Below are 14,036 nucleotides of genomic sequence, written 5' to 3' on the forward strand. Positions count from 1 at the left end.
TATTATGCTTCTTGATGTTGGGACACGAGTCATTTGTAGATTTACCCTGTGAAGAGCTAATTCTGCCCTCAAATAATAGATATTTATTGACCACTTGCTATTGCCAAACTCTGCTCTAAGTACTTTAAAGATATTAATTCATTTAATCACAGCAATCCTGTGAGGTAAGTATGATTAATAACCTCATTTTACAGATGAAACAGGCTTAGAAAAAGTCAAACAACCATAAGGAGCAGAGCTAGATTCAAACCCAAGTCCACTGAACCCCGAATCTATGCGTTTTACTCCTATTTTAACGTGGCTCATTAATATGGTAAGACTTCATCAGATCCAGGTTTATATTTGTTTGTGCACCATTGTCTCCCTGTCAATCAGCAAGAGAAATGAAAGCATGTGTGTACACGAAGATTTGTACATGCATGTTCATAACATTATTTGTAATAGGCCCAAACTGGAAACAATCCATTTGTTCAACAGATGAATGGAAAACAAACTGTGGTATAGCCACACAATGAAATACTACTCAGCAAGAAGAGTGAATGAATGATATACTCAACAATATGGGTGAATCTAAAATAATTATTTTGGGTGAAAGAAGCTGGATGTTAAACCAAAAAAAAAAAACCAAAACAAAACCAAAAAAAAAAAAAAAAAACACTTAAAAAAAACCTTGTGTGATTCCATTTATATAAGATTCTAGAAAATCCAAACTAATCCACAATGACAAAAAACAGATCAGTGGTTGCCTGAGGGTGGGGATGGGGCAGTGAAGGAATGGGTGGGTGCAGATGAGTAGGACTGTGGTATCACAAAGGGGCAGTAGGAAACTTTTGAGGGTGATGGGTATGTTCATTTTCTTGATTATAGGTGATAGTTTCACAAGTGTATGTCAAAACGTCTTAAATTGTATACTTTAATCATGTGCAGTTTATTGGATGCCAATTGTACCTCAAAAAAGTTGTAAAAGAAAGAGGTAGCTAATTAAATTTTAAAAGGCTTTGTATCTCAGCCTAATCTGAACCTGGCAGTCAGGAATATTGCTCTCTGTAAATTGCCTTCAGTTTTGTTAAATGGGGCCAATACTCCTTTTTATAGTGAGTATAGTGAGGATTGGACTAAAGGAGAGACTACAAGACTAAAACACTTTAAAATTGGTATTAAATTAGCATTGTTAATGACACTTTTAGATAGTTCCTTTTTAGCCCAACAGCTTTTTTAAAAAAACTCTGCACAAGCATAATAAACTAGAATGTAAAACACAATTACCTTTAAAACCATAAGAGAATGTTACCGACAGGTCAGGCTCTGCTTGCCCTCTTGCCTTAAACAAATGATCTGAAAGTCCAAAAGTTGATGCAAGGATTGGAAGGTTTATTCAGATTACCGGTACTCAACTAAATGTCTAACGAAGCAAACAAAGAGAAAAGAGGAGCAGTGGGATCCAGTTTAGCCTACTCCTAATCGGTGAGGCCAACCTATTCCATTAACAGTGATTGATAAAAGCAGTTCTCCCCACTGTTTTCAGCATAAGGAAGAAAAGTATCAACTAGATTTAAATCAGAAAAACAGGGCCCGGGCCCGTGGCTCACTCGGGAGAGTGTGGTGTTGATAAATCAGAAAATCAAAGCATAGCCAGGAGCCCTCCAGGGTGCACCTATAGAGAAGTGGATGCAATCCAACCAAACAGAAGAGGGCTCAGAAAATCAGAGAAAGGTAAAGAGAATAAAACATTGCCTAGAATTTAGGCCAGGGACTCCAGGAGAGATCTACCAGCAGCAGAGACATGGGAGCAAAATAGCCCCAGTGGCCACTTGCCTCTTGCAGCTAGAGTCCTCTCTGGTGCCCAAAGCTTTCCAATTTTTGCCAGTGATTAAATTAGGCTCTCGGATACCAAACTCATAGAAATGAACCAATGTACCCAACAGTAAAGCAAGCAACGCTTTATTAAAAGAGGAGATAGACTTATGCATAAATGGGGTAGCGACTGTAAAGCTAGCCCCCCGAGGGGAGCTGTTTAGGGTCTTTTATAGGGAAAGGAGTTAAGGGGTGGCAGGCCAGCCTCACTGGAGGTGGTCCGTTCTGCTCTTCCCAGCTGCGTCATGGGTGCATGCTCGGTAGGGAGTGGTGTTCATCATTGTCACCCCAGGAGGGTCATTGTAGCAGTCACCTTGATGCTTTGTGCTCAGGTGGGAATTCCTAAAGGGGTCTTAAGGTTAATCTGTAACTTTTACAATTATAGTAAACAAGTCTTGGGGAGGTGTTTTGCAATTCAGTAAATATCTGTTTCCTCTCTTATCTCAGTCTATTTTGTCAGGGCAGCCCATGGGGTAATCATTTGCCCTGAGGGGTCTCATGACTGAGGAGTTGGAAAAGTAACAGTGTCCTTTGCAGGGAAAATGGAGTCAGTTTGGTTCATAGGCCCAGGCTTACTCTGTTTCAAGAAGAGATTAGAAATCCTCTATGAAATAGGAATTGTGAAGGTATTTTGTAGCAGGATAGAAAAATCTTTATTTTTCTTACATATTAAAAAAGTATAGGAAAAATGTTTATAGGGAACCATAAATATAAATAGAGTTACGGAAGAAGAAACCTCTGAGTTAATCTTTTTATGAGAAGAATTATTTTGTAATGGATCTTATAATTTGTAATGGATATCCAGATTTTCATAGTTTATATAGGCATTTTCCAGTTAAAGAAAATGCATAGGCTTTAATAAAATTATGGTAAACACAGTCCTGTAGTGAAGACCAGGAAAATTTGACTTTTGAAATAGTATATATGTATTTCTAGGAAAGTATGTACAATGCCTCCTGCTTTTTGTAAGGTCACTAAACATCTGTAACAGGACTGTGGGAATATCTGAAGAAGACTCTGAGTGGCTATGGATTGTAAACATTTTTAACTTCCTGTATGTAATTCATAAAATCATAAAGTTGAAAGAAATGTCAAAAATCATCTGGTTTAACATTCTTCTATTATAGAAGAGAAACCTGAGATCCAAAGAGGGGATGTAATTCACCTAAAGACTACAAATCAAATTAACTAAATTGGGTTAGAATCCAGATTTCCTGCCCACTAGACTATGGCTTTTAATTATATCAGTGTAGAATATAGAGAACAACTAGTCAACTGCAATTAAGATTAAAGCTTTATCATCTTCCTGAATGCCAAACTTCAAGATTTTTATATCTCATTGATCCCTTCTTTCTGGTTGCCTCTACTCAAGCTTTGTTCTCAGACCTCTGCTTTTATTTTTAAACATTTGGGGAGCTCACGCTTTCATAGCTTCAATTACCACCTGTATTCAGATGATTTTCAAATCTACGTTGCCAATTGTTATCTTTCATTTGTGTTCCAATCTTGTATTTCCTTATTTACATAGAATATCTCCCATAGGAATGAATGTACCAAAAGTAATAACACCTGAACTCAACAATAGCCATATCAAAGTGGCTTCAGAATTCCAGTGCATCAGTGCTGGTGTCAAGCAACAACATCTGCACGAATACCTGGCAAAGATGGCAGTGCCTGGAGAATTCTGTGGTTGCTGGAGGAAAAGGCAGCTGTCATAGCAGACAAGATATCATCTAGAGAAGTAGCATTGTCACTTGGTAGATGCCACCTAGGATACTACCAGGGAAACAGCAGTAGAGTCTGGCAAAGTCTGTGGTGACTTATAGGTGTGGCAGTGCCCAAAAAATTTAGAAGTGGTGCTTAGTAGAGGCAGTGATACCTGATGGATGTGGTGATACCTAGAGGAAATCATGATGCTTGGTGGGAAATGGAAAAAACAAGCAGAAATGGTCAGTGTGCCTAGTGGAAGACATGGTAGTACTCATTGGCGTAGAATTAGACCAAGAGCAGTGGGAAAAAAACTTAATGCCATATGGAAGGTGATACTTGCTTGTGAGCACATTTGAGTCATCTGCTTCCACATAAACCTGGCGGGCTGCTTATTTTTTTGGTGGCTGGCCAGTACGGGGATTAAATCCTGGACCTTGGTGTTATCAGCACCATGCTCAAACCAACTGAACTAACTGGCCAGCCCACATTGATTTTTTTCAGGGAGCAGGCTCCTGCTTTAACAGATCCAGAGAAATGAAGCACATTAGTGTCATCCAAACCATCATTCTGGAAAAGGAGAATAAAGAAAGTTTGGATATTATAACAAGGTTAATTATTTCTGCCCCCACCTCTACTTTATTAGTATCTGTAAGAACCCAAATGCCCCAAGGGATCAAAACCTGATCACATAAGCCCTTCTCGGCTGCACCCCATCATGGCGCTGGTTGCCCTTCTCTTCTGCATTCTCCTTCCCACTGGCGCGAATCGCACGCCAATCAGCTCCCCCCCAAGCCCCATGTGGTGTGCTAAATAGGGATTGTATTTCAAACCAATCAGCCTTCCCTTAAAGCCCTATATGTATGTGTGTGTGCTGTCTAATAAAACGAGCTCTCTCTGGTGGATCGTCAACTGGTGTCGACTCGTCCTTTCAGTATCAGCCAATAGCCCCCAGTGCAGAGTTCTCTGTGGAACTTTTTTTGAGCATGTGACTTAAGCTTGGAGGCCTATGTAGGATCCATAAAGAGAAAGATGCAACAGAAGCTGCAAGTTCACCCATCTAACCACATATGGCATTGAAGTGATAGATGAAAATGGCTAACCTGCCTTTAGGGACCAGGCCCTGCCAGGGTCTGAGGCAGGAAGCAAGCAACTGAGTGACATGAATGGGTGCTGAGCTTTAAGGCAGAATAACTCCACCCACCAGGAAAATGTGTGTGCCCATGTAGAAATCCTGGTCTTTATCAATCAGGTTAACAACTCCTCCTTGTATGAGGGGAAATTAGAAAAGGGAGGCATAGCGGTGGGAGCAAATATGAGAATAATCTGTTGCTTCTATTGCAGTATGAAGTGTTCCACAGTTCTGGTTGTTTCCATATTATTTTTTTCCTCCATGTAGCTGCAGACCACTCAGCTGATGCCCTGAATTATTATTATGTCATTGTGACTGAGCATCTTAGTGCTTTGATCTACTTGCATTGGGGTTTCAGATGCAGGTCAAGGTCCCCTGCAGACAGAGCATTGTTTCAGTCCAAGTTGAGATTAGATTTGCCTCTTGCTTCTGCCCATACACCAGTCCATACCTATGGTGAGTTGACATTGTCTCCGATGCTATCAGTGACATACATCTCATCCTGCCCTCCTTTCCAGATTTACCACCTAGGCATACTTTACATGCCGGGTCTTCAGATTTAAACATGTCCTCCCCATACCTATACTACATAGAAGTTTCTGTTATGTTCTTTAGGTTGATAGTCTATCTTTAATAGATTCTTTTAAAAAAACCTACTAATGGAGAAAACATGACTTGATTTTAAGATATTTGCTCACGATACTATAGTTTTATGACATCTAAGTCTTTGTTATTACTATTTACATTTACAATATTGACCATTGCTGAAATGATAATCTTTATAGGTAAAAGAACATATATAGTGGAGTACTACTCAATTAGGTCTTTTGGTATTTATGAAGACTTTATTTTTAATTTTGTCTTTTTTTGATTGCAGAAGAATGTCTTCAGCTTAGCTGAAGGCAAAACCCAAGCAAAATAACAAGTGGAATAGTAACAAAAAAGTCTGGAAGTGCCTGAAAAGGGTTCTAATTTCCAGAAAATGATAGTATTTACGGAAGAATTCCAGATTGCCAAGAAAGCATCCTAGATTTTAAAGACTAAAATAAAAATCTAGAAATCAAGGAACCAAGATCAAGGAACCAAATTTTTGCCAATATTTATTAGATTTGTGGTTGCTGAGGGAGCTCAGCTTTCTTTGAATTGATCACAGTCCAAAACACACTGCAGTTTCTCTGTTAAAATAAATATTAATATGACTTACAGAGGTGAGTCAATTGCCAACTCAGAGAGTAAAGGTCAAGTACAATAGCCTTTATGCATTCTTCTGGCTTGTTCACACTGCTTTCTATATCAAAAGAAAGTTGTCAACAAGAACAAAATTTAGGTGAGCAGGACCAATTGACCCTTTACTGAATGATCTTAACACTTAATAACTGGATAAAGGTATGACTTGCAGCTCATGAAATCTCACATTCATTCAGCAACATTTACTGAGAGGCTACTCTTTATGTGCTAACTTTGCATATACTACACAAGTGCTAAGAATGCAAGGAGAAGTCAGATATGTACACAATTAGCAATGACATATGCTAACAAAGATTTATAAACAAATTGCAAAGAGAAGCAATGAGAAGGATTCATTAATGTGGAGGAGGCAGCCTTCTAAAAGGGTTCCCAGTGATCCCCATTTCTTGGTATTCATGCCCTAGTTTAGTCCCCTTCCCTTAAGTGTGGACTGGACATAGTGACTTGCTTTCAATGAATAGAATATGGCAAAAGTAGAGGGATTAGGTCTCAAAGATTATGACTTTCCTCTTGCTAGCACACTCCGTCTCTTGATCTTGTTTGCTTACTTTGATAAAGCAAGCTACCATTTTGGGAGATGTCCCAATAGAGAGGTCCATATGGGAAAGAACTGAGGGCAGCCTTTGGCCAACAGGAAACAAGGAAATAAATCCTGGTTTAACAAACTGTACTAAACAACCATGTGAGTGAACCTGGAAGTGAATTCTGCCCCAGTCAAACCTTGAGATGACTATAGCCCTGGCTGACGAGGGGGTATAGTACAGATTAAATTCTGGAATGGTAAATGGTCTTGTGCAGCTACAGCATGAGGTATCCTTGCAGAAATGAATAAGGTTTGAGATGAGGATTGGAGGCCAAATTGTAAAATGTATTTAGTGTCATTTTTATCAGTCAGGGTTCCCTTACAGGAAACAGAAACCTCTCCAACTATTTTAAACAGAAAAAGTTTAATACAGGAAGTTAGGTATTTATAAAATTGTCAGAAAGCCTAGAACAATGATTTCTAATCTCAGCCCCAGGAATGGCTCCCAGATCAATATCTCTGAACTGGCCCAGTAGGGAAGTTTCTATCTCTTCCATAATAAGAGATGTGGGGAAACAGGAGACAGCTACCACTACAGCCGCAACTGTCTCTACATCCATGAAGTGAGTGACTGGGCTTAGAATCTAAATCTGATCTCTGCTATCACTGTGATTGCCTCTCAGCACCCATGATTCTGGAACTTTGCTGCAGAAAAACCTAGTATCTCCATTGATGGTGCTCGCCTGAAGCAATAGCTGATGTAGCATGAAGTTGGTCTCTCCTTCCTTCTGCCTTCTAACTCACATGGGCATGGATTAATTGGTGGATTGAATTTGCATCCAGAAGCCTACCTTTAGAGAGTCTGGGAAAAGCAGTTTTAGTTTCCATCCTCTGAAGTTTAGGAAGGCACACATTTGAAATGGATGCTGAATGCCAACTTGCCATATCCATCAAGTATAACAATGTGTTTAGACTTGCTTCTCGAAAAAATGGGGAGCCCTCAAAGGTCTGATGAATGACACAAGCTCTGTACTGAAAAAAATTCAACCTGGTAGGTTAAAAGGATGAACTGCAAGTGTGACAGAGAGGTTGCCAAGACTGGAAAGAGGGAGAGAAATGGTCTAGATAAAAAGCAATGAGTGCTTGAACTCCGATTTGAGAAGTAGCATGGAGAGATCAGAGAATGTGTAAGAGAAAGTCAATTGAGGTTATTCCAATTCAGTTGATATTTAATGCTATCATTCAAGCTCTATGTATCCTAATGATAGAACTTCAGGGACTTTATTTTCTTACTTTATTGTCATTTCTTACTTTATTATTTTCTTTATCCTTTATTAATCTTAGACCTCTGTGGTTCAGGCTTGGAGTGAAGCTGAAGTGAAAGAAACACAACACAGCAACCAAAATTAACCTGAAAACAATCCTTTACTTGCATTTCTCAAAAACTATGAAAGGAATCTAAATACATATGCCACAGTGAAGTTTATAAAATTTTCTTTCCTGTCCTGTCTACTCCCATCATTCTGCAATGACTCTGAGGCATCACCCTCCGTAAATCCCCAAACGCCTCTCAATACTTAGCCCCATGTGGTGATTTTTTCTCTTCCCCATTCCCCTTCCTTCCTTGTCTCCTTCTTGTTCCTTTATCATATAGGTGACCTAGACTCTCTCCAGCAAGGTAAGTCCTTCCTTCTTATAAAAGGAGATGAGGGAGAACATAGACTGGCAGAGGAGTAAAGGTCATATGTTAGTAATATTCGTCCTGCCACAAGTCTCACTGTCAACTATTAGATATCTCTTTATTCTTTTACATTCAAACTAGTCTTTCCCTATTCCTTCCTAAGTCCTCAACTGTCACTTATATGTTAATAGCTTAAAAATCTTTATCTTTAGACCTGCCTTTCCCCCAAATCTAAAATTTTACCCACCTCTTAAATACTGCCACCAGAATATTCTGTTTCCGTACCACAAACAACACATAACCACGCCAAGCTCATTATCTTCTCTCTCAAATGTGCTTGCCTTTTCTTTGTCCCCTAGCTTGGTTAGTGAAATCACCATTCCTGTAGCTGCCCAAGTTGAAAATCGCACTGTCATCTTTGAGTTATTTTCATATATAATCCATTAGCAAATATTTCTGATTTTAGTCTCAGAAATGTCTCTGGAATCCATATTCTGTTCATTAATTTGCATTGACATTGCCTTAGTCCAAGCTCATAGCATTTCACACCTACCGTCTTTGTTTTGCTGTCCCTAATCCCCCTTCTCTCTAGTTCAGCGATTCCCATTCTGTGACCAGGGGCCTACTGGATCAGATTCTCTGGGAGTTTTTTGCTTTTGTTTGTTTGCTTTAATACAGATCCCTAGGTCCTAAACATGGAAAAACATTCTGATTCTATTGGGCTGGGATAGGGCCTGTGATTTTGAGCTTTTACAAATCTCCTTAGATGGGTCTGATAATCAGCTAGGTTTGGTATAACAATTTCTTTAGGCCATATTTTACAATATTGCCACTAGAATCATCTTTTGGAATCCTCAAAAATCTTATGTCACTCTGATAATCATAATGCAGTGATGCTTTTCTGCGACCAACAGAGAAAGTATTTAGCTGAGGAATGAACATGCCACAGAATTTGTCACTTGCATACCTTCCCAGCCTTATTTTTCTCCATCTCTCCCTACTGCCATGACACCCTGGGCTGCAGCCACAAAATGCAATGGGCTGTCTTGGGAGTATTGCTTCCTATTTCACATCTCTGTGCCTTTGCAAAACCCCATCACCCACAATGTTGTTTTCTCATCTTTTTCTGTCAGAAATTTTATGTATCCTTAAAGGCCTAGCTTAAACACTACCACCTTCTTGAACCCTTTCCAGATAAAACGTCAGAAGTAGTTTCTCCTGTGAGTTCCCATAGCCTATACCTTATAGCACTTCGCATCATAGTTAGGATCAAATTACCATGCGTTGAAAATTGCCTCTCTCTTTTTCCAGATACTGCCTTTATCTTTGCTTAATGGTGGTGGTGCATGTATATAGTGGACAAGGGTGGGGTTGAAGGGAGGAATGTGGAAGGAGAGACAATTAGGAGGGTAGAAGGAATTAGATCCCAATTATTGGACTTGTTTACCTGTGCTCTCAGCATGTCAACATAATCCTGAAAGGTTATCTTAATTGCAGCCAGAGATTATTTCCTCTAGTTGGTGGGAAAATGCCAATCTTTGACTAGTCTGGAGTAAAATGAGAAAAATCTGGTCTATGTAGTGAGTTTTTCATAAAACTAGATTTATTTAGTGACTTCTCTTTATTCTGATTTTATATCCTTCCTTTTTGCTAGTTTTCATAAAATGATAGTGATGTTAAATAGTAGTGTAATTTTCAGATGTCTTTATCTGAAAATAATTAAAAAGTTGGAAACTCTATATTGCTTCTCAAATTTAAAAAAGAGTCATCGGTCTATGAGATTGGAAACTCTTGGGACTGCTGTTGCTTAGGTTGCTGGGAGAAGGCCAAGAAACAATGACTGGGAAGTAGCACGAGTGCCTAGATCTCAGTTGTTTCTAATACCGTTCTCTCTCTGTCTCAACCCCCCCCCAAACAAAAACAACAACAACAAAACAAACAAAAAAGCTGATTAGGGCTGCTTGGACAAATGCCTGGTTCTAGAACTACACCACCAAATATATACCAGATGAGTCTGGAGCATTTTATAGTGCCAGAAAGTAAGGAAGTGCCCCATAAAAATACCGCAGTGAGAGTGTGTTAAAGGGACACAGGAGCAAAACTGAAAGAGCTCCCAATTGTCAACATCAGAACAAATTGAGCCACAAAATAAAAATAGTATTGGATTATAGCCTAAAGTAGAAAATAAATATTCTTGAGCCTGTACTGATATAAATAAATGATTAAATAAATAAGGGAGAATAGATCAATCACCTGTGCCAGGAAATTCCAAAAAATTTATGTAGATATTCTGCCCTCAGTGAGGCAGAGCATAGCTCCCCTCTGTTTAAGTATGGGCTATGCATAGTGACTTCTTTCCTAATAATACAGTATAGAAAGAGGAGAAAAAAGTAACTTTGCAGTGGAGAAACCTGACGGTCATTTCATAAGCCAGGTGCTCAAGTTTAACCTCAACTGTGATCAGTCATGTTCACAGGTACCCTTGATATGATGTGAACATGGTGTGTACGTGGTTTTCCTTCCCAAAACACATAACCTCACTGTAATCATGAAAAAACATCAGAGAAATCCCAGTCGAGGGACATTCTGCATAATATTTGACCGCAACTACTCAAAACTGACTAAGTTATCAAGAACAAGGAAAGTCGGAGAAACTGTTACAGCCAAGAAGAGCCTAAGGACACATGATGACTATATGTAAGGTGGTATCCTGGATGAGATGCTGGAACAGTAAAAGGATATTAGGTAAAAACTAAGGAAATCAGGATGAAGTATGGACTTCAGTTAATAGTAACATGTCAATATTGGTTCATTAATTGTGACAAAGGTACTATAGTAGTATAAGCTGTCAATAGTAGGGAAAACTGGGTAAAGAGTGTATGGGAACTCTTTGTACTATCCTCACAATTATTTTTGTAAATTTAAAGCTATTCTGAAATAAAAAAATGTATCTAAAAAACAGTGAACTGTCTTCTATATACTAAAGGGGGACACTTAAATTACATCAGCATTGTTCGAAAATTGGGGCATTTCATGGGGAACATACTGAGAGGAGAGTACTCCCATCTGATTTTAGTATTATTAAAATGCTCTTAGGTCAAACCTGACCTCACATATAGACTATTACGGGGGTAAACGACTAAATTTTATTTACTTTTAACTGTAATGAACTGACAAATAATTGTTTTTCTTCATGTTTGGAGGCTTAGAACATTTTCTTTTTGGTGTGAGTGACTCTCCCATTCCTTAGTAAGAATTTATTACTTGCGTGCTATTATTACTATCGTCTTCACAAGCCTGTGCTTCCCTAGAGCAATTGATTTTGCTTTGGTCACTAGCCGAAGGTCTAGAGAAGAGCAATAAAAGGTAGGATCCTTTGGTCTGGAAATCATTATGATTCAATTCTGTTCAAGTCAACGGACATTTATAGACTCCAAATGTGAGCAAGCCCTGTTCTGGGTCTTGAATCATCTGCTTTACTCCAGCTTTCTACCCTTAGAAATCAGCTTGTTTTTATTGGACCCACATTGTCATGTTATGTTGGGCCCATTTTTAGGAGCAAACATTATCTGTGAGCCACATGGTGCCTACGGGTGGAGGATGAAGATGGTGCCCACGGGAAGTAGGGGAGGCATAACCCAAGATAGCTCCAAAAGGTTTTTATTGGTCCTCCAGTATTTCTGCACTCATGAACCCTGCGTGATCACTACGCTCAACATGTTAGTACAAAATGCATGCCCACGTGATCCTTTAATTGATTGGTTAGTTCATGGAAAGCCCCTACTTGCTTGCTTATATAAATTGCACTGCAACGGCAATAAAGTAGAACTGCCCTGACAGAACGCCTGCGGCGTCTGAGTGGCTCTTTCACGGGGCTGGGTTGGCAGGCAGCAGGCTCACTTTTCCCCAAGATCCCTCGGTCCCAACACCAGGGGTAATCCTGTTGGCTCCTTCTCCTTCTGGGTCTGCGGGAGGACCCCAGGTGTGCCCCCGCAATGTTAATAATCGGTAGTGGCCTGGCCTTTATAAAAAACATGCAGTTTTACATGGAATTCAGGATGGATCTATTATGTTTGAGCCTGGGAGACAGGCATGAAGGAGAGGGATTTCTGGACAGGGAGATCCTTTGTACCACTAGAAATGTCATCATATGGCTCTCTACCTGCCTCTTTTGAAGACTGGCTTTGGTGAGCTGGATTGCAGGTCTGAACTGGGGGGTCCCTTGTATCCTTCCAATTTCTCTTTGTTCAGTGGAGAATAAAGAGAACTTGACTAGGAAGAAGGAGACTTCTAGACAAGGTTCTATCTCCAGCTAGATGTGACATTGAGATTTTTTTTTTAACTCTGTAAAAAAAGAGTTTCGAGGAGCTTATCTTGGATCTTTCAGAGCCTTACATTTTCTGACCATATGAGCTGGACCAGGTAGGCCTTTGTTGAGGCTGATGTCTGCATCAATGAGGGAGCAGTTCTCAAAGTTCTTTGGTGGTTCTCTTTTTTCCTTGTCATTGCCAAGGGATTTAAGAAAGATTCCCTGAAGCTGACCCAGGAGTCCTGAATTGCTTTCTTTCTTTGATCTCTGTTGTTTTGGCAAGTGACTGATTTCAAGCTTGCATACCAGAACAGTTTACATCCCTATCTTGTAATCTGCAAGAGAAGCATGGTGGTGTAGGGAAAGAAGCGTGGGCTTTTTAGTCAGTCTGACCTGGGATTGAATCCTACCTTTACCATTTCACCAGACCTGTGACCCCAGCAAGTGATTTAACTCCTCTAAAAATCCAGTTTTCTAATTAATAAAAAATGACAGTAATAATCCATACCTCTCAGGGAAGGTGTGGAGATTAAATGGGACAACATGTGAAATGACTGTCACTTAGGTACTCAATAAATATTAGTTTCCTTCCTCCCTCTTTTTCTCCCTCACTTTCTCCCTTGCATAATGATGGAAGTTACGTTTTCATCGGTATGTTTGCACATGACATTTGGGCTACTGAGTGATTATATGTGGCTGAGTGAGGTTTTTTCTCCCTTTTGTCTTCCTAGGTAGGACACACGCCTGTCTAAAATAACAGAAGGTGGTAGCCTCCTACTCTGTAGTATATGCCCACAAGATGGGAGATGTAGTGTGGAAGATCTGATTATTTTTCAGCTAACACACATAAGAGGAAGACCACTATTTAAGCTCTTTCCCTTTTTCCTTCTTCGCTCCCTGGGAGCTAGATGAAGCTGATAAAGCTTAGGGACTGACAAACCAGTTTCAAACACAGAGACCAAGGTGGCCAGGCAAATGATGTAAACGAGTGACATGGGCTGGGTGTGGAAAAAAGGCAACAGTATTACAAGATCCACAGGAAATGGCACCTTTACTTTGGCATGAGGGTGCAGTAGAGAGGGAGATGGACTGTGGTGAAAGGGAGAGCACACAGCCCACTCAAAGGGGACGGCCACTACTCACAATCACCTAATTATTGCTCTGAGGGAATATGGGTTCTCCGTCTCCAGATCTTCCCACTTTTCAAGAGCACCTAGAAATGTAAACATGTGAGATCTCTAGATTTTTAGTTCTTGACAAACCAAAATTAATGTAGACCAACAATTAATTGTAGGCCAAAAAAAAAGACTATGCCTGTATTTATGGTCTTCGAGCTGAAAGGACCATGGAGCTGTGGGGTTACTGGTAAGGGGAAGAAGGGATCTGGCAGTCTCGGGGGAAGACTGGAGAGTGGGAGAGAGTAAGCTAGAGAAACAGGACAAATCAGCTATCCTGAATCTCCAGCTCCCCTGTGAACTCTGAAATGGGTTGGAATGAAGGACCTGACTCCCAGGTAAAGGTCTATTTAATGTGTGCGTACTTGGCCAACTTAAAATAAAACCATTTGAAGCAACAACAGTCC

This window comes from Cynocephalus volans, chromosome 4, assembly GCF_027409185.1.
Source record: "Cynocephalus volans isolate mCynVol1 chromosome 4, mCynVol1.pri, whole genome shotgun sequence".
NCBI classification, from domain to species: domain Eukaryota; kingdom Metazoa; phylum Chordata; class Mammalia; order Dermoptera; family Cynocephalidae; genus Cynocephalus; species Cynocephalus volans.